Source organism: Peromyscus maniculatus, chromosome 3, assembly GCF_049852395.1.
Source record: "Peromyscus maniculatus bairdii isolate BWxNUB_F1_BW_parent chromosome 3, HU_Pman_BW_mat_3.1, whole genome shotgun sequence".
Lineage (NCBI taxonomy): Eukaryota > Metazoa > Chordata > Mammalia > Rodentia > Cricetidae > Peromyscus > Peromyscus maniculatus.
In genome coordinates, this window is record NC_134854.1 from 100,207,586 (window position 1) to 100,227,619 (window position 20,034).

Below are 20,034 nucleotides of genomic sequence, written 5' to 3' on the forward strand. Positions count from 1 at the left end.
AATGTCTTTAGCTGTGTATTCAGTATTGATCCCACTAAGTTCCAAAAGACAGCTCTAAACCCATGTACCTGGAAGTTTTCTTGTGTCCCACCCAGTCCGCAGCACCTCAGACCCAAGTAAACACACAGAGGCTTATATTTAATTAAAACTGCTGGACCATTAACTACTGACAAGCTCTTACACTTAAACTCAGCCCATTTATGTTAATCTATATGTTGCCACATGTTCAGTGGCTTTACTTGTGTGCCATTACATGCTGTTCCCTGGACTGCAGGCTGATGTCTCCTGACTCAGCTTTCCTCTTCCCAGAATTCTCCTTATCTGCTTATCCTGCCTATGCTTCCTGCCTGGCAATTGGCCAATCAGCATTTTATTAAACCAGTGTACAAAAGCATTATCCCACAGCAAACGCATGGTTACACAGATTACCCTGATTAAATTAAGTGAATCACAAAACAAAATGACAGGCATGAGTGAGAAAGAGATTTATAAAGAGGAGGCACAGTGGACAGGATGATAAGAAGATGGGATAGGGTAGGGTGAGAATGAGCAGTATGCAATATACACATGTGTGAAGGTATCCAAGAACAAAAATAATTAGTAAAAATTTTGAAGTCTGATAAAAATCAGACTCTAATGAGAACACCGAGAAAATAGATATAAAAGTAGGCAATTGTTCAGAGGGCTATTTGAAGGAATAGCAAAACTAAATATTCATATATCAAGTATTTGATATGGAACCTAAGAAATGTCATATTTGTAACAAAAATATGTGTAAATGGGCAAGAATATTCATCAAACCATTACTTGAAATAGCTCTAAATAATTATCTGTCAAAAATGCATTCACTTAGGAGCTGGAGAGATGGCTCAGTTTGTAGATAATATTTGTCCCATTTGGCTGTCATCTCTTGGAGGCCTGTTCTTTTCTGAAGAAGAAACAGAGGGACAGTAGACCTGAAGGGGAGGACAGGGATGGAGGGGAGCTTGAAGAAAAGGAGGGAAGAAAAAATGTGGTCAGGATGTATTGTATGAGAGAAGAATCTTTTTTCCATAAAACTGAAAAAATAAATAATGCTTCCTGCTATTAAAGAGGTCTTGATTGTGGTTCCCAGCACACATGTATGCCAGCTCACAAGCTCCAGGGTATCTGTTCCTTTTTTTTCCCCTGGTTTCCATGAACATCTTTATAAACATGCACATAACCACATGGACACACACACACACACACACACATACACATCATTAAATATTTTTAAAATGTGGTATCTTGGAAGGTCACCATGCTTTGTTAATTAGCTAATGGAAATAGTCTTCATTTCTCTTAATATATGTAGTGACCTTCTCTGAGAAGTGGGCAGATAATGATGTGAATTGTTCTGGGAGCGGGTTTGTAGCATGAAGTCATACAGAACATAGCAATGTAAATGAAGATCGAACTTGAATTAGGGTAAGACTTAGTTAATACCGTGAAAATGGGGCAGTTAGAAACAAACAATAGTCTGGGGAATCCAAAATGCCCATGTGTGTAAAATTACTCACTTAGGAGTACAGCTAAAAGACATGAGATGAATGGGGTTGTTTTTGTGAAAAGAAGGAAAAATGAAACAAAACATTGACATACCATATATAGATTGATAAAAAAAAAGAACCATACACACTAAGAATAGCATCAAACTTGTATCTGTGCACTTTAATGTACATGTACACACCCATAGGGATGTATGTGGGTGTTATATTTTTATGCCACAAAAGAATTGGTTAACCTTTCTCTATTTGGCATTCATTTCCTTAGTTTTATTTGAAATAACTTTACACTTTCTCCTTTTAATTCCTGTGATTATCTGAGATGCAGTGCTGTGCATCTTCTGTATATGAACTATCCCTGACTGTGGGTACACCCACTCTCTTGAGATTTTGCATTGAAGTCTCCTTGACGTCTTGGCTTGCAGCACTCTGGACTTCTCTGCCAAGATGAAAACCTCACTAAATAGTATACATTCCATTCATTCATACTGAAGACAAGTTATATCAGCTATTATGCATTGAAACTACCTGGAAATTTTGGGATTTTCCACTGCAGTAAAGTTCTATGAGCCTGACGCTTTTTTTTTTTTTTTAAATAAACAGTCCACATGTCTCCTTTATGGTCTAAACTCTGCATGTGGCTGAATGTTCCCAGTTTGTCTTTGGTTAAAATTTAATGTCTAAATAAAATACTTACTGAATTCTTTTTTTTTTTTTTTTTTTTTTTTTTTTTGGTTTTTCGAGACAGGGTTTCTCTGTGTAGCTTTGCGCCTTTCCTGGAACTCACTTGGTAGCCCAGGCTGGCCTCGAACTCACAGAGATCCGCCTGCCTCTGCCTCCCAAGTGCTGGGATTAAAGGCGTGCGCCACCACCGCCCGGCCTTACTGAATTCTTAAGAAAATAAGATTCATTGATATCTTAAATTAATATAATTTATTTTAGTAGAAAAGTGATGATGGGGGCCAGAGAGGTGGCTCAGGAGTTAAGATCATTTTTTTTTGTACTATAAAAACACTAGAGTCCAGTAGTTCAGAACATCTATAAAGCTAACTCCAGCATATCTGACACCCTCTTCTATCCTCCACGGGCACCTTCTTATGCATGACATGTGCCTGCTCTCTCTCTCTCTCTCTCTCTCTCTCTCTCTCTCTCTCTCTCTCTCTCTCTCACACACACACACACACACACACACACACACACACACACATCCATGCACATAAGCAAAAATAAAAGTAAATAATTAAAAAATAAAAGTGGCCACTGAGAAGAAAACATGCTCCCTTTCTGCGTTGTGGGCTTTGTCTTTTACTCTCAGAATCCACACTATTAGTTTATCTGAACACCTAGGAGACTCTCACAGACATTTCATCCAGGAAGCAATATTCTGCCTCACCTGAGCAGGCCTTAGAAATATAGTCCCTTAAAGTGGGTGAAAAATACAAATAGAAATTACTTTTCTGTGAAGATATCAAATCAAAAGCCCCTTCTTGGATGGAAGTACCAGTTACTTCATCCTGTTGCCACAGTAACATCTGCAGTGAATAAATGTATGAGATGAATTCCCATACTTTTTCATGGACTTAGTGTCCACTCTGAGTGTGTTTAACTTTCTTATACGCAGTTTTCAGCTCCCTACCTCTGTCAAGTCCTCACTGTGGCCAGTCTAGACTGTGGCTATTTATTTTTTTAACTTTAAAATTATAACATAATTATATCATTTCTCTCTCTAATTCTGTAAATACACCTCTTGTTTTCTCTCAAATTTATGGCCTCTTTTTCTTTAATTTTTGTAACACACACACACACACACACACAAACTCACACACTCACACATACATTTCTAAATACACAAGTACAAGTTGCTCAGTCCATATAATGTTACCTGTATGTATCTGATTTTTAAGGCTGTTCCCAGCTTCTTAAGCTTTTTCCATTTTTAATCTTTTCTTGCCTATAAAGTTATTATATTACCATGATAATATAGATTTAAACAATAGGTATACAAACCAAATGTTTATTGATAATAAATTAAACATAAATGGATTTTAAAACAATTATTTGGTACACATATAATCTTAACATTGATTAAAGACTGAATAAGTTTTCCTACTAATGGGATGCATTGCTTTCTTATTTCATGATAAAGAATTAAATCTTGATTGAACAATCATTACTACAGGACACAAACTGTCTTCAACATTTTCAGCCGATAGATATTTTGACTTTGCAACCACTGATTCTGAGAATGTTGCTTTGCATAAATACATACTACAAAGCCACAAAAAATGTTTCTGGCCATTTTAGAAATTGTTGGAAATTGTGTCCTAATCTCAAACAGTGAAAAGTATGCATGCCATACTTGGCTTTATCAACTTGACACAATATAAAATCACCTGGGAAGAAAGTCTCAATGAGGGATTATTTAAATTGGATTAGCTCTTGTGAGGGTTTACCATGTCTGCATGTATACCACCATGATCCCTGCCATGATGACAATGAACTAAACCTCTGAAACTGTAAACAAGCCCCAATTAAATGCATTCCTTTGTAAGAGTTGCCCTGGTCATGGTATCTTTTCACAGATGTAGAACACTAACTAAGACAGCCTTTGAATGTGTCAGTAGGGAGTTGTTTTAATTGAAATCATTGTTGTGGGAAGACCTAGTTTAGGATGGGAAGCATCATTCCCTAGGTTGGTATAGACCTAAATGGTATAGACATGGAAAATTCAAGCTGAATACAAGCAAAGCAAACAAGTAAGGGTGTTGGTACTAATTTCTCTCTGTTCTTGACTGTGGATGTAATGTGACTAGTTGTCTTAAGTTCCTGCCTTGACTTCCCTCAGTGATGGACTGTGTAATATAGGATTGCAAACTGGGATTACCCCTCTCCCCCCCATAAGTTACTTTTGTCAGGGTGTTTTATCACAGTCACAGAAATGAAACTATGGCAATCTGGATCATGGGCCTTGAATTAACAATAAAGAGAGGTGTATTTTCCATGTTGACTTTTTCTGTTTTCAAGCTGGGTTTTTAGACAGTATACTTGGATCAGTATCACTAACAAGCATTTTAAACAGCCCAAGATCAACACATTACCTATGTGTTTGGACACGGATTTATTTGCCCCTGAAGAGAAACCTCAGACCTGTTTTACTAATTATGGTTTTGTGGGCAAGCTGGTTAACTTCTTTGTATGTTTTCTTCATATCTGCAAAACAAAGATAATATGAGGGTACCTATATTATGTGTGATTGGGAGGCTGTAATTAGATAACTCAAGTAAATCTATTAACAGAGGTCCTGACATATAATTAGAGCTGGATAAATGTTGGCAAACTTATTATTATGGTTGTTGAGAAAATTGAAATGATAGCTATTTATGCAAATCTCTAAGTTTTATGCTTGGCACTGAACAGAGGATTAATACAAGCTCCTCTCTCTTAAAAACCAGAGAGCAGATCTTATTTGCATAGGACATGAAAGGGTACTTTTTGAAAAAGAAGCCCCATTCTGATTTATTATGCTGCCTCATTTATTAGCAGCTCTCTCATCAAATGCTCCAATTTTCATTGAGAAAATCTCTAATATTCGCTGGCCAGAGGGAAAAAAAACAAGGCAAATGTCCTAAAGACAAGACTCTTGAGTGAAGTAAAGACACCAGAGCTGTCCTCTGTCTCTTCCACAGTCTTTCCCGTTCTCTTCAGTGAAGAGGCCAAAGAAAGTGGAGTGGAGCTGATCTAGTTTGACTTCAAACATTGAGAAAACAGTCTCTTGGAGAAAGGATCAATGCTTATGCCCAGCTCTGCCCAGGGGAGAATGAAAGGGAAGACCTTGAGGCAGGTAGAGAAGAGAGAAGAACATGAAACTGGTGATTCAGTGTTGTCTTCAGGTCTCTGGACATTATGGACTGGAGGTTGATCCCATTATGGCTTTTCCAAGCAGTTTGCTTTCGAAGTCAAAGGTTCTAATTTAGTGAGAAAGTCTGTATCTCAAGACTCTAAATTGCAGGAGAGCCAGGTGAGAAATGAGCAAACAATCTCCTGTCAGTTCAACCTTACATCATTATCTTCTGTCTGTAGGGAAAAGAGGGAAAGGGAAAGAGTAAGGCATGATCAGTGGTAAAGGGCTGTTTATGCCAAACAGATAATAATAATAATTTGTAGATGTAGGAGCAGAGTCCAAAGACATCCACAGGAAAGCATCAAAGTCCAGTATTTGACCTCTTTGATGGCCCTTGTTATGACCTCAGACCCTTGGTATCAAGTACAGTACCTTGAGACTAAAGGATATCTCAGCAGCTGAGCATCTGATGCCCTGTTCTGTCCACCCCAAGCACCAAAACCATGCATGTGATGCCCTTACATACATACTGGCAAATATACAAATATATAGAATGACATATACCAATCTAAAAACAATGAAGCACAGCTGGAGAGTGGAGAGTGAAGAAATGGCTTAGCAGGTGGCTTTACAGAAGAGCCAAGTTTGAGTCCCAGCACCCACATCAGGCAGCTCACAACCATCGGTCACTCCAGCTTCAGGGAACCTGACACCTTTTCTGTGTTCTAGAGTCACTGCACTCCTGTTAATATGCCCAAACAGCCTCACCCCCTGCCCCCAGACATATACATATAACTGAAAATAAAATTGAAATAGATTGAAATAGAAAACAAGAACCATAGCTTGGTTTTATTTATTTGTATTTCCTGACAGTAAGAGGCAAGCTCCTCAACCATAAGATCTCCCTACTCAGTCATGGGTCAGGAGGCAGCTTGGCCTTGGACTTCTGTTCCTTTATTCAGTTCATTGATATCTACAACTCCATACCAGATTACATCCTGCAGCACACTGAATGACAGTAGAAGTCAGACATAAGGAGATTTTTTTTTTAATGATACAATTAGGAGGTGCAAAAACAGAGACAAGGAAATCATAATGTATCACAAGACAACACATCCCAGACACAGAGAGCAGAGAAGACAATTTTGAGAGAACAACTCATGATTTGCAGTGTTTCCATGAAAACCAAAGTAAAGTGAAGCTGTCTAGGCACTGTGAAACAACACTGAAGAAAAAAAAGAAGTACAATACAGTCATAGGAATAAAAAGGAAAGAAGGAAGTAAAATGTCCAATAACAGTCAAATAAAGAATGAGACTAGTAGGAACCAACAATGGATCAGAAGAAGGACAAAGGACTTCATTGAAAGGAGTAAGTAGATAGCTGGCACATTTGGAGGAGACTAAAATGAAACATCTCAACATCACAGTTGTATGGAGAAACAAGGAGGAGCAGAGTTGGGAGGGAGTTATGGTTAAAAGCATAGAGATAAAAGAGAATGTTGTTTCTGGACTTAGAGGTTACAACCTCTGCCTCAGTAGCCCTGTCCAGTCAGCCATCCTCGTTAAGCTAATTAAAAGAGCTAAATCGTCAAAAGTGAAGTAAAGGAGATTTATTCAATTTTGTCATATTGGGAAGGGGAAAGACATCCAGTGAGCTCATCCCCAGTCTATCTTTGGGGTCCTGATGTAAGGGTGCGATTTAAACAGAAAGCAGGAGGTGTACATGACTAAGCAGTTGGCCAAGCTGAGGTCTAGTAGTCTCCATGGTCTCAGGTCGAAGTCTTCTCCTGCAAAGTCATCTGAGGAGTTGGAGGTCTTTCTCCAGGACACAACTGCCTCCTTCATAAGCCCACATTGCTTCAGCCATTTCTTCCATGGGGAGATTACTGGAGAAAATTCTAATGCCTTTGTGTCCATTATTTCTAAAGATTTGTTACAGGACTGATATGCCTTCCAGGTAAGACATCACTGCACACACTTAGAGATTAATGAAGGAAGAAGTTCTTTAATACTGGTTCACAACTGCTTTGAGCTAATGCACAGAAGAGAAACAGTCCCAAATAGAAAATCTTACTGGCTTATATAGACCGTATGCTTACACGTTCCACATACACTGTCATCCTTAAATCTCCTTCAGATCCCAGCCCCAGGTTACACTTTGAACAATTTAAACAGTGATAGGAGACTTCAAGTCTGGCCACTAGCACACATAAGAGAATTACACAGCAAAGATATTACCAGTGTTATAAGAACACCATTGTTGTTCCTCTTGAATAGTTTTTCGAACAGCAGGGTCATCTTGCTCACCTGGCAAAATAATGCTTTTCCTAATAGGAACACAGGGGACTTAATGGCAGACCAGGACTTAATGATGATTGCAACTCTGTGCTGTGTGTCTGTGTGTTTCATGGAAGGGGGGTCATGTGACCCTTAAAGCGTGTTTTTTGAGGGATGGGCCTAATGACTGGTTGTTTTAAGTCAGGGTTTTTCTCCTTTTGTTATGGCAATTGAGTGTAGATGTAACCAACCGTCTTATTAAATAAGAAACACAGAACCAATGCAAAGAAGAAAGCCAAGAGATCAGAGCTAAGAACCTTACCCATCTGCTACAGCTAGCCTCTTCAGCCAAGAGACCTACTTCCTGTGTTTTTGTCTTTATATAGACTTTCTGTTCTGCCTTCTTATTGGTTGTAAACCCAACCACATGACTGCCTCATTACTGCCTGTCTGTACAGACCTCCGGGTCTTCTGTGGTTGGTATTGAGATTAAAGTTGTGTGTCTCCAATGCTGGCAGTATCTTTGAACACACAGAGATCTACCTAGCTCTGCCTACCAAGTGCTGGGAGTAAAGGCGTGCACCACCACCGCCCAGCTTTTGCTATGGCTATAATAGCTGTGAACCCCGGGCAACTTTATTTATTAACATACAAATCACATTTTAGTGCAAATAAAATATCACTATAATTGAGCCTGACTGGCAGTCAATCTTTGAAAACACACACTAGCAGAAACTTTCTCAGCAACCCCCAACTTCAGTTATGGTACCAATTTTTGTTTTAGGGTTTCTAACAGTCTGGTTAATGTACTACTTATCTCCCAGTCATATCGTAGGCAGTGCTCCTTCAGCTAAATTCAACTTCGTGTAACTTAATATTTCCTAAGCAAGTTTATTAGTAAATCCCTTATACCATCAGCTACATTATTTCAAGTTTCTCCTGCATCAGTCTGATAAACAAAGAGGGGAACATCAGTGTCTCTTTAGAATATATACATCCCTACCAAACAGACAGACTGCAATATCATAATAGTTTGTGGAGAATGAGAAAGTCCTCAAAATATGGACACAGAAGGATGGAAAAGAACATATGGGCTTGGTGAAATTTAAGGATGTAAGCAAAAATTTTATGCTTTATAAGTGTGGGTGCAAGAATTTGTGAAGACCCCTGACTGAGAGAAGGTAGAAAAGATTCTGTTATGGCCCTGCACCTCACCCAGACAACAGTAGAGCTGATCCTGTTGGCAGGGTGCAGGTGAAGGCGTGAGAGCAGGAGAGCTGACTGCTCCTGCCCTCATCAGCCATATGGTGGTTTGAGTGAGGGAACGATGCCCTCACCTCTTGCTCCTTGCCACCTGTGGCAGGTGGGAGAGCTGGCCCTGCCTCTCCCTGACTGCAGCTCAGGGGAAGTGGACCCAACACCTTTCCTGGGCAGCACACCCAAGGTGTGAGAGCAGGATAAACGGCCCAATTCTTTGTTGCCTGCTTGTGGTGATATTTTATTTGTGCTTTAATAAATAAATTTGGCCTAGAGATCAGAGAAAATAGCAAGCCATTTTAAGTAAACAAAAAAGTCAGGCAGCGTTAGCACAAGCCCTTAATCCTATCACTTAGCAGGAAGGATCTCTGTGTGTTCAAGGTCACACTAGGGAACAGAGTCAAGCGTGGTGACATACACCTTTAATCCCAGTACCAACCATAGTGACATGGAGGTCTGTACAGACAGACAGAAAGTGACAGAGCTTCCAAAGTGTAGGAAGAGGAAGTGAGGTATCTGGGCTAAGAGAGCCAATGTGATGGCAGAACAGCAAGGCAATAATGGCATGGGTAGACAGAAAGTAGCTCACATTTGGAAGCTGCTGAGTTGGTGAGGTGAGGTTAGCTGTGGCTTTCCCTATTTCCCTGATCTTTCTCTAAGGCTTTCACCCCTATATTTGACTCCGTGTTTTTTATTTAATAAGACCATTTAGAAATTCGTCTACACCTGCTGCAGGGGGTGAGCTAGCTGGGAAATGCTGGAGAGCTTGAGAAGGGAAGGGTAGTAGGCTGATCAGCCCAGCTACTACCTAAGCCCAGAACCAGGGCTGTGAGTTGGCCCATCCCAACATCCTCCTCATCTATGATCTGCTAGGACGTGTGAAGGGGCCAGGCCTGCAGACCCAACACTGCAAGATCTCCACCACACAAGACAACAATAGGATATCCAAGAAGAGTCCCACTGACGGCCCCATAGCAAGGGTGTAGCAGAAGCCAGAGACCTCAAACCAGACCAATGACTCACTACAATGAACACTTGCAAGTAAAGATGTATGGAGCAAAGGGTACACTGTGTGACTCACTGTGTCACATTATAGCTTATACTCTGAGACATATTTTTTTTGTATGTAAGTTAGTTTGTTTTTGTTTTTCTTTTAAATTTTATTTTTTTAACTTTTATTTATTTATTTTTCTTGGTTTTTCGAGACAGAGTTTCTCTGTGTAGCTTTGTACCTTTCCTGGAACTCACTCTGTAGCTCAGGCTGGCCTCCAACTCACAGAGATCTGCCTGCCTCTACCTCCCGAGTGCTGGGATTAAAGGTGTTTTTGGAAGGGAGGTTGCAAGGGCAGAGGGTGGATTGATGGGGTGGGGAGATGAATGAGATCAGGATGTATGATGTGAATTCCACAAAGAGTCAATTAAAAAAGTCTAAAAGAAGACTGTTAATCATGTACTAAAAAATTGCCATCCACAAACCAATCTTCTCTCAGCAAATGAATTTGTTATGGCATAGCCCCACTGGAGAAAAGGAAAAGAAGGGCTGACTCTTGAGAGTAGTCTCTAGACTTTTAGAGTACTCTATGGTCTTACTGAAAATTATGCATTTCTATACACTAGTATATTATTTAGCTGTATAAAGAAAGACTTATCATGGAATGGGGGCGGGGTAGGCTAATGGGGATAGACTAGGGAGGAACTGACAGTTGATGATGTCTTAGGAAGGTAGAGTCAATTTTCTTTAAGGGTGTAGCTCCTAGTAGGAACACCCCACTCTAGTGGGTAATTCCACACTCACAAGTAAGTATATGGTCAGTACAAACTGGACTAAGTGGTTTGTTAAAAAAATAAAACAGAACATAATGTGGGAGGTTACAGGGTGGGACTTAGAGGAGTTAGGGGTGATCATGATTAAATATATTGTAAGAAATTATCAAAGTGCCGATAAAATATTATTTAAAGTTTTTAATTTATAAAGTAAAAATGAAATGGAATCATATTAAAAATAGTTCTTATCAGAACTATATCAACAACAACAATAAAAAAATTAAGGATCTATCAAGTCACAAAGAGGCAGGAAGGAGGAATCTTGCCTAATGTGAACCTCTCTGGTCTACAGAGGATCTGTCCTGCCTGATTCTACTTCCATAGCATTCTCAAAAAGGCAATATTGTGGATGAGGAAATCCTGCATTACTGGGGGCACATGATGTGGAGATGGGGAGGAATAGACAGAGAGCAGCAGGTTTTATGGACAATGAGGTGATTGATTCTGTAGGATTCTGCCATGTATTTACATCATAATACATTTCTCAAAATCCAGAGAATTGTTCAACACAGTGTGACTATCCTAATATAAAGGAAGGACTTTGGTTAATCTAGTGTTTAATTTTGATTCGATTGTAACAAATAAACAGACCCAAAATGTGAACAGAGAAAAATGTGTGCAGCAGAATAGAAAGGAAGTGTGCATGTGGACTGTCTGAACCCGCTCCTCAATTTCTGTCAATCTAAAACTTTTAAAAAATAAATTGTAGTCAGTTCATTAGACATACATTTTCCATTGCATGGGTTTGAATTTGAGAATTAGAAAAACAGAACAGCACCAGGTTAAGTGCAGTGTGACTTTGTTTTCCAAGAGCATCTATATGGATTTTAAATTAAAAAAAACTCAGACAATCTGGAATTAGCTAAATACAATGAAATTTTCTCAATCTCTTGAAATTTCTTCCAGCAGTCAAATCTGTAAAGACTGTTTGACTGACTGTGTGCTTCTGAGTCAGAAGCTTGCCTTGAGTTCTTACCAATGCTCTCAAATGCCCCAGAAATTCCATCTGTCTCTTCCCCAACCAGATCCTGTCTTCTGCTGAAGCACTGTGATCTTCAGGATGATGCAGAGATGATCTATCTAGGTTAGGGTTTCTCATTTCGCCCATCACTGGTTTGGACACTGAAAAACCACTTCAAATCCAGAACAGAGAATTAATCTATAAAAATTCAATTAACCTGTAGGATGCTTGTGGACTCCTCAGGAAACTCAATCAGAGTTTTCTTAACTTATTAGTCGCTTCAACTGTTTTGAATTTTGTAGTCTTGACAATGGCACTGAACAGTCAGAATATCCCTAAAAGTGAAGCAAACTAAATGGGTAAATCCAAGTATCAGATTGCACCATCATGCTTACAAACATCCAGATACACCTCATCTGTGAGTTCCAAAGGCCAGGTCCTGAGTGTGCTGCTGTACTAAGGATAAGCCATCACACTTCCTGATGACAAAGTCCCCAAAGTGCCTGTCTTTTCTACCTCATCTCTAATGTGCTGAATGCTTTGAGAAAGAGAGACAGAGAGCCCAGCTGAAGTGACAGACAGACCCTAGGTACCTATAGCATTGATATGGTCACAGAGTTGGTCTTTTGGGAACTTGTTTCAACATTCTATTCTAAAAAAACAAAATCAAAACAAAACAAAACAAATAAATAAATGGCTACACAGAAGGAAAAGTGGCTGTTTCCTGAAGTTGGGGATTGTGCTTGACATTCCAGAAGTAAAAAACTTCCAGTAAGAACAAAATTCAGGGTGTCATTGGACATGGGTGGTTGGTGTAAATGTACGTTTTCAAATTTCTGTTTTTTGGATGCAGTAGGCAAAAGGAGCATAGGTCCTTGTTTATCTTGTGACATCGCTGTCAGTGCCCAATACACCTCCTGACACTGTCACCTGTGCACGAAGGATAAATGAGACTTGAAAAACAAAACAACCAAAGAGAAAAAACGATAGCTGTGCTTAGTAAGAAACACACACTCAAGCACATATTCCAGGGCTGCCTACCCAGCAGGAAGTTTTGTGACCAAGCACTGACCCTTTCCTGACACAATGTGTGTGTTGACCTAAACCCTTTGAAGAGTTTACCAAGTTATAAAAACTATAAATTGTTTACAAACTTTTTACAAAATAAAAGAACTTAGTGGACAATGGACCCTATTGAAAAAAGCAGTCAACTGAACTTTCTCTCTTCTTCTACAGCGGAACATGGTGGTGACTAGTTATCTGCTGTGGAGAAATGTCTGCACAGTTGTTATGCTTGTGTTTTGAATGCCCTCAGTTTTTTAGAAATTTGAGGATAAGCAAATAAACCTTATCTTCCTCTGTATTTTTTCACTATTGGTGACAACTTACCATTTTTTTTAACCACATTTTTATTTGTGTGTATGTTTGGGCAGAGGGATGTATCATGGTGCATGTGTGGAAGTCAGTGGATAACATGGGGCAATCAGTTCTCTCCTTCTACCCTGGGGTTCTCAGGGATCAAACTCAGGTTGGAAAGCCTTGGCAGAAATCTATTGAGCAATCTTGCCAGATTAGTCCTAGTGTTTTAGAAGCCCTAGTATTAATTGTTTATAAGAATAGTATGGCACAGAAGATGGGGAGATATGGAGGAAGGGAGGAAGTGAGAGAGGTAGAGAGGGAGGAGAAAGAGAGAAATGAGAAGTGAGAGCAAATGAGCATAGCAGACATTTCTGTTTGGAAACAATTTTGTTGGGAAAAACAAGACTTATGTCTCATAAAACATTTGGCAAAGATTGTTGATGCACAGTCACTTATCTGAGGATGTGTTTTAGGAAGCTGCTGCTAGGTGGAAAATTTCCTCCAGAAGATGCCTTGAAGATCAGTGGGTAACACACTGCCTGGTTGTGTCGAGGCTCACAGAGTTTGGGATCCAGGGTGCTTTCCCATTCAAAGTATAGAATTTGTAATTTTATTCCATTCTTCAGCTACTTTGCACATCTGCATTTGTCAGGAAAAGAGGATTTTAAGCTTTTATGTTTTCCTGAGCCATATGGGTAGGGCTAGGAAAGAAGGCACAATTATGGGGGAAAAAAGGTGTGGTGGGAGCCAGGGGGCTAGGTATGGAACAATAAAAACAAGAAAGCCAGCCAGGTATAAAAAAAAAAAAGCATCTTTCCTGATGGTTGGAAGGGGAATTGGCATTCTTTGTTGGTGGCCTTTTACTTCTGGCCTACAGCTTGCATTTAATTTGAATCTTATTAACATGAGGAATCTAGCACACCAACCTGATCCTCTCAATTCCTGTGCTTAACTTTAAAAGTCTGCAAGTTGAATAAATGGCTTTGCAGGAGAGGACAGCTTCTTCCCAGCAAGGTAAGTGCCAAGGTTATCAGCAAAAGTAACAGCCTGGAAAAAGAACAAATGTGGCCTGTGCTTGTAGAAAAAAAAATGTGCTGGGTGGGAGAGCAGTGGAACATTAAAGAACATTATTTTAGGTAAATTTAGAATGGTTCAAAAATGATGCACAGTGAATTCTGTGCATGGCCTTTCACTAATTTATCTGATTAAGACTAAGATGAGCATATAAGTGTGATACACACACACACACACACACACACACACACACACACACACACACACACACAGATGAGTGTACTGGGATATTCACTGTGGCACAAACACAATAATGAATCATTAAGCAGTATGTCCTAAAAGAGAGAATGATTAAATAAATTATATAGCCATCACAAAAACTAGAATGCTCTGTACTAAGAGGCCCACCGTTACATTTAGCAAAATGGATAATTGTGCTCTTGACATGTTGAATAGAAAATAGAGACTGCAAAACAACATGAAAAGAATAAGTGAATTTTTATTCAAAATTCAAACTGAGTTTAATCCTTCTGGCAATCTGTAAAATCAATGTTGTCAGTTCTTTTTCAATCCAAGTTCCCTAATTGATATTCTGCTTTTGGCTTAGCACCATAGAGAAAAGGATTATGGAAGGGATTGGGTAGTTTGGGGAAGAGACAACTAGTTTAGAATATTTGCCATCTTTCTGGAGTTGTGCTAAATATTTGCTGTGGACTGAATAGTGCTCCCCTCCCCCAATTCACTGCTAAATCCCAAACACCTAGTTCTCTGCTGTGATTTGCAGCACAATTCTGCAAGGTTAAAGGATTATAAAGAAAGGGACTTTATACCATAGAATTGATGCCTTGAAAGATGAAGATGTGTCAGAGAAATATTCACTCTCATATGTGTATGTGTGTGTATAGTAATATATATATATATGTGTGTGTGTGTGTGTGTGTGTGTATATATATCACTCTTTGCCATCTTTGAGCAGGAAATGACTTTCCACTGATTTTTGACTTCCTAGTCTTGAGAACTATGAAAAATAAATATTTATTACTTAACTGCCTTTTAATATCCTACCAGGAACTAGAGTTACAGGTTGTTGTGAGCCACCTAATGTGGGCTCAACAAACTGGATTTGAGTCCTGCAATTGAGTCCTATGCAGTAAGAGTGTTGTGGAATATTACTTTAACCATACAAATATGTGTTATGGTTGTTTATGTTGTGGAATATAACTTTAATTATGCAAAGGTGTTTTATATTTGTTTATGTTGCATTTGTTTAATTATGTAAAGATGTGTTGCTTTGCCTGTCTAAGGCACCTGATTGGTCTAATAAAAGCCTGAATGGCCAGTAGCTCGGCAGTAGAGGGATAGGGGCTGGCCAGCAGAGAGAATAAGTAAGAGGAGGAATCTAAGTTGGAGAGAGAACAAGAGGAGGAGAGACTAGGGAGAAAGAGTGAGAGATGTCTGGGACCAGCCAGGCAGGCAACCACCAGCCAGCCAGACATGGAGTAGGACATACAGAATTAAAGAAAGGTAAAAAGCCCTGAGGCAAAATATAGATTAAGAGAAACAGGTTAAGTTATAAGAGCTAATAGGAAACAAGCATAAGATAAGGCTGAGCATTCATAACTAATAATAAGCCTTTTTGTCATGATTTGGGAGCTGGTTGGTAGCCCAAAAGAAAGTCCATTACATAAGAATAACAGCCCTTAACTACTAAGTCATCTTTCTAGCTCCTTAACCTCTTTTTAAAAAACTGGCTTTTCATGTAAGCCAGCTATACAACTTATGGTCCCTTATCCAAAAGACTTCATATCTTACTAGAGAGACACTCATATACTCATGTTTATTGCTGCCCTATTCATAATAATAAGCAATTAAAACCAGACTAGACATCCTTCAACATATGAACAGATAGTGTTCATATATGCAGTGGGAGTTTTATGAATCTGAGAGGACAAATGAAAGCTGCAGAAACATGAATGGATTATGTAATATTAGGCAATGTGATATAAATTGAGAAAGACAAAACCTGCATGCTCTCTTTCATTATACACATTGTAGGTTTTGGTGTATACATGTAGGTATGTAAATGGGTGTAAAATGTAGGCGAATCCTGAAACCTAGAAACGAGACCAAGGGAGACCAGAAAGAGATGCTGAGGAAGTGGGGGAGGGGCTTTGAGACATAAAAGGAGACTAGGGGAGAGGTAACAAGGGGTTGGAAGGTGGGTGGGTAAGAAGATGAATGCTTAGGAGAATTGATTAAAGCAGACTTTGTTCAAAAATGCCATAATGATATCTAATATCTTGCAGGCTAATCTAATAATTTTTTTAAATGAAAAGATGTGGTTTATAGGTTCATTCAAGCTCATAAAGACTGAGGGTGAAGTTGAAAGTCATGATGTCTCTTTCTTGCCAAGCCCAAGCTCTCTCAGAGTGCCAAGAAGTAAGAAACCAGACTTTTCAAATGTGTTTCTTTTTCTCTTAAAAACTATTTTCAAAATTACATTATTTCTTTATTTACTTTGTGTGCATGTGTATGAGAGAGAGACCGAGAGAGACAGAGACACACATACACACACACACAGAGGGGAGACAGACAGACACAGAGGGGGAGAGAGAGAATGAGAGAGAGAGAGAGAGAGAGAGAGAGAGAGAGAGAGAGAGAGAGAGAGAGAGAGAGAGAGAGAGAGAGAGAGAGAGAGAGAAGTCATATGCCACAGCAGGTCAAGGTCTGGAGACAACTTAGAAAAGCCCATTGTTCTCTCCTTGCACTGTGGTGATCCCAAAGATTGTGTCCAGGTCATCAGGCTTGGCAGCACTGGCACTCTGTCAGCCACTTTGCTGGCCCTGTAGGTGTTTCTTCTGAAACAGGAGGGAACATGGATCTTCAATCTGCCTTGTCTCCAGAATAATGGATGGTACTTTTTCTGATGTTCAGCATCTGTTTCTCTTCTTAATACAGTTTTCTCTGTTCTTCACCTTTGTGTGCCATGTTTCTTTTATTTTCTCTTTTCTTTTTTTTTCATCAAGAAATCCTCCATTCACTCTACATACCAACCACAGATCCCACCTTCTTCCTCCTCCCACCCCCAGCCCTCCCTCCCAAGCCACCCCCATCCCCACATCCTCCAAATCAAGGTCTCCCATGGGGAGTCAGCAGAGCCCAGCACACTCAGCTCAGGCAGGTCCAAGCCCCATCCCGCTGCGCCAAGACTGTGCAAGGTGTCACACCATAGGCACTGGGCTCCCAAAAGCCTGCCCATGCACCAGGGACAGATTCTGATCCCCCTTGCTGGGTGTCCCCTAAACAGTTTGAGCTAAACAACTGTTTCCCATATCCAGAGGGCCTAGTCCAATCCAATGGGGGCTCCAGAGTCATTAGTCCACAGTCCATGTGTTTCTACCAGTGTGGCCCGTCATCTCTGCACATTTCCCATCATGATCTCGACATCTCCCTTCCACAGAATCCCTCCTCTCTCTCATTGATTAGATTCCTGGAGCTCAGCCTGGCGCCTGGCTGTGGATCTCTGCATCTTCTTCCATCAGTCACTGGATAAAGGCTCTATGATGACAGTTAGGATATTCACTAGACTGGTCACCAGAGTAGAATGCTCAATCTTACCACAAAAATACATGCTCAACTATGTTCATAGCAGCATTATTTATAATAACAAGAACCTGGAAACACCCTAAATGCCCCTCAACTGAAGAATGGATAAAGAAAATATGGCACATACACACAATGTAGTACTACTCAGCCATGTTTCTTTATATCCTGTTTTGAAAATACCAATGTTATTTGGCTTATTTGGAGATTGTCTTCTAAGGAGATGTGTCAGAGTGCTATGTTGAGAAACAGTAGATATATGATGTGTAATTATGTGAACTGACTAGACTGCTCAATGTGGTTCCCACACATTTGCTCAGCTATCATTTGAGCAGTGTCTGTAATAGCGTTTCTAAATGACAGGCATTTGATAGAAGTGTGAGTAGAATAGATTGCCCTCTCTCTTGTGGGCAAGCTTAATTTAGTCAATTAGTTTGACTAGGGCAAAACGATTGATCCTTTTTGAGGATAGCAGTCCTCCTTGTCTGACTACCTTGAGTTGGGATGTCATCTAGTTCCTGCAATGTATTATCCACTCACCCTGGTTCTGCTAGGATTTGGACTGGAACTATGTTCTTGTCTGTTTTGAGTCTCTAGCTTCCTTACAACACATTTTGGGATGAGTCAGCTTCCAAAATTGCATGACTAATACCTCATGATAAATGTTTTCCTCTTACTTAATACATTGTCTTAATTCAGCATCTCCGGAGTATACTCTCCCTTCCAGTCAAAATTTACAATTAGGATGGGTTTTGAAAGCAATCTAATTTGATTTGCTGTATGTGCTCAAGCAGCAGAATTGGTCTTCAGCACATGGCTCTTGTGACATAGAAGGCATAAATGATTGAGGGGTCTGGGAAGGTAACTTAATGAACAAGTGCTTGCTTGACAAGCGTGAGGCCATGATTAGTTTCCCAACACCTATATGAAAGGCAGTTGTGTGGTTCATGCCTGTAATGGCAACACTGGAAGATAGACAGGGAGATCCTGGAGGTTTGCTGGACAGCCTGTCTAGCCGAAATTATGAGCTTCTGGTTTAGTACAAGATCTTGTCTCAAAACAAGTAAGATGGGGGTGGACTTTGAGAGTTTATGGCTTGATGCTGTATCCAGTTTGCTCTCTGTTTGGTGGTTGGGATATGCTCTCTCAGCTTCCTGCTCTGGCCTACAGCTGCCAACTTCCCTGCCACCATTATGGACACTCTCTGGAATGGCAAGCTAGATACACTCTTTTGTAAGTTGCTTTGGTTGTCGTGTTTTATCACAGCAACAAGAAGCAATTTACAGTCTCTGAATGCGCTTTTTTTTGTTTTTGTTTGGGATTTGCTGTTTTGTTGTTTTCTGTTTGTTTCCTTGTCTCCTTCCTCTTATTCCTATCAACATTAAACATGAAATGGAATAGGGAGTTACTTGCATTTCATAACACATTTTTATTGATTAATTAAAACGTCTTCCTCTTAACTTCATTTTTTATTTATCTCACATTTGTTTGCTTTCTCCATTCTCTGTCCTCAAAATCACTCATATTTTTTCAAGAAAGTAAATATTTGAAAAACAGTCATTTATTATATATATATGTATATATATATTTCTATATGTATACCTTTAGAATTTTCATCTCAGTATTGTAAATTACAGAAAAATTGGAACAATGATAGAGGCTTTGATAAAAAATATGCTATCTCTATACCTGGAATAGTTCTTAACAATAAAAATTATGTAGGGCCATGAAAAGATCATTTTAAATATAATATTAAATACAAAGAAAATTTTAAAACGGCATGTATCTCATGAGTACATATATGACCGTTTAGATGATGATAACAGTGGTTTCCTGAGAGAACTTATACTCTCTTCCTGTAAGAGTTGGGTCAGACACAGGCTCTCTGTCTAGTTGCTTCACCATCTATAGGGTGACTTTTATATGATTAAGCCTGGGTCACTGTCACTATGCTATTTAGAAGTAAGTTATAAATAAGTAGTGTTATTTATATACACATTTATAATTTATATAAATGATCTTATGCAGATTCTATTATATTTTAACCTTCATTCAGCTTAGGGCAATTTCCTCTGCAAAATATTTCCCAACATTTCCACTGTCGGTACCTTTAAAATCCCACCAATATTATGTCCCTGTTGTTCTTGCTGCTGTTTGGACCCATAATATATTTGCCTTATATTACTTTCCCTGCTGGCCAGAATGTAAACTCCTTGAGGAGAAGGGCTGTCAGTCAGTTTATGTTCCCATATTTTTTTGCTTTAAAACCACAACATTTCTCCTGCTGAATGAGAATTTGGCCTACACACCTCATGAAAAACATTTAAATTCTGCACGCCTTCTAGGTGAATTTCAAAACGTATCTCCATGG

At 39.4% G+C, this 20,034-nt stretch overlaps 1 long non-coding RNA gene across 1 annotated transcript in view; it reads left to right on the forward strand.

The window, feature by feature from the left end:
- The first annotated feature begins 13,952 nt into the window (after nt 1-13,952).
- LOC121828323 (uncharacterized) overlaps nt 13,953-20,034 on the forward strand; it is a 38,489-nt gene continuing 32,407 nt past the window's right edge. The window contains exon 1 of the long non-coding RNA XR_006070808.2: nt 13,953-14,060. This is a non-coding gene — a long non-coding RNA (uncharacterized LOC121828323). The remainder of the gene's footprint in view (nt 14,061-20,034) is intronic.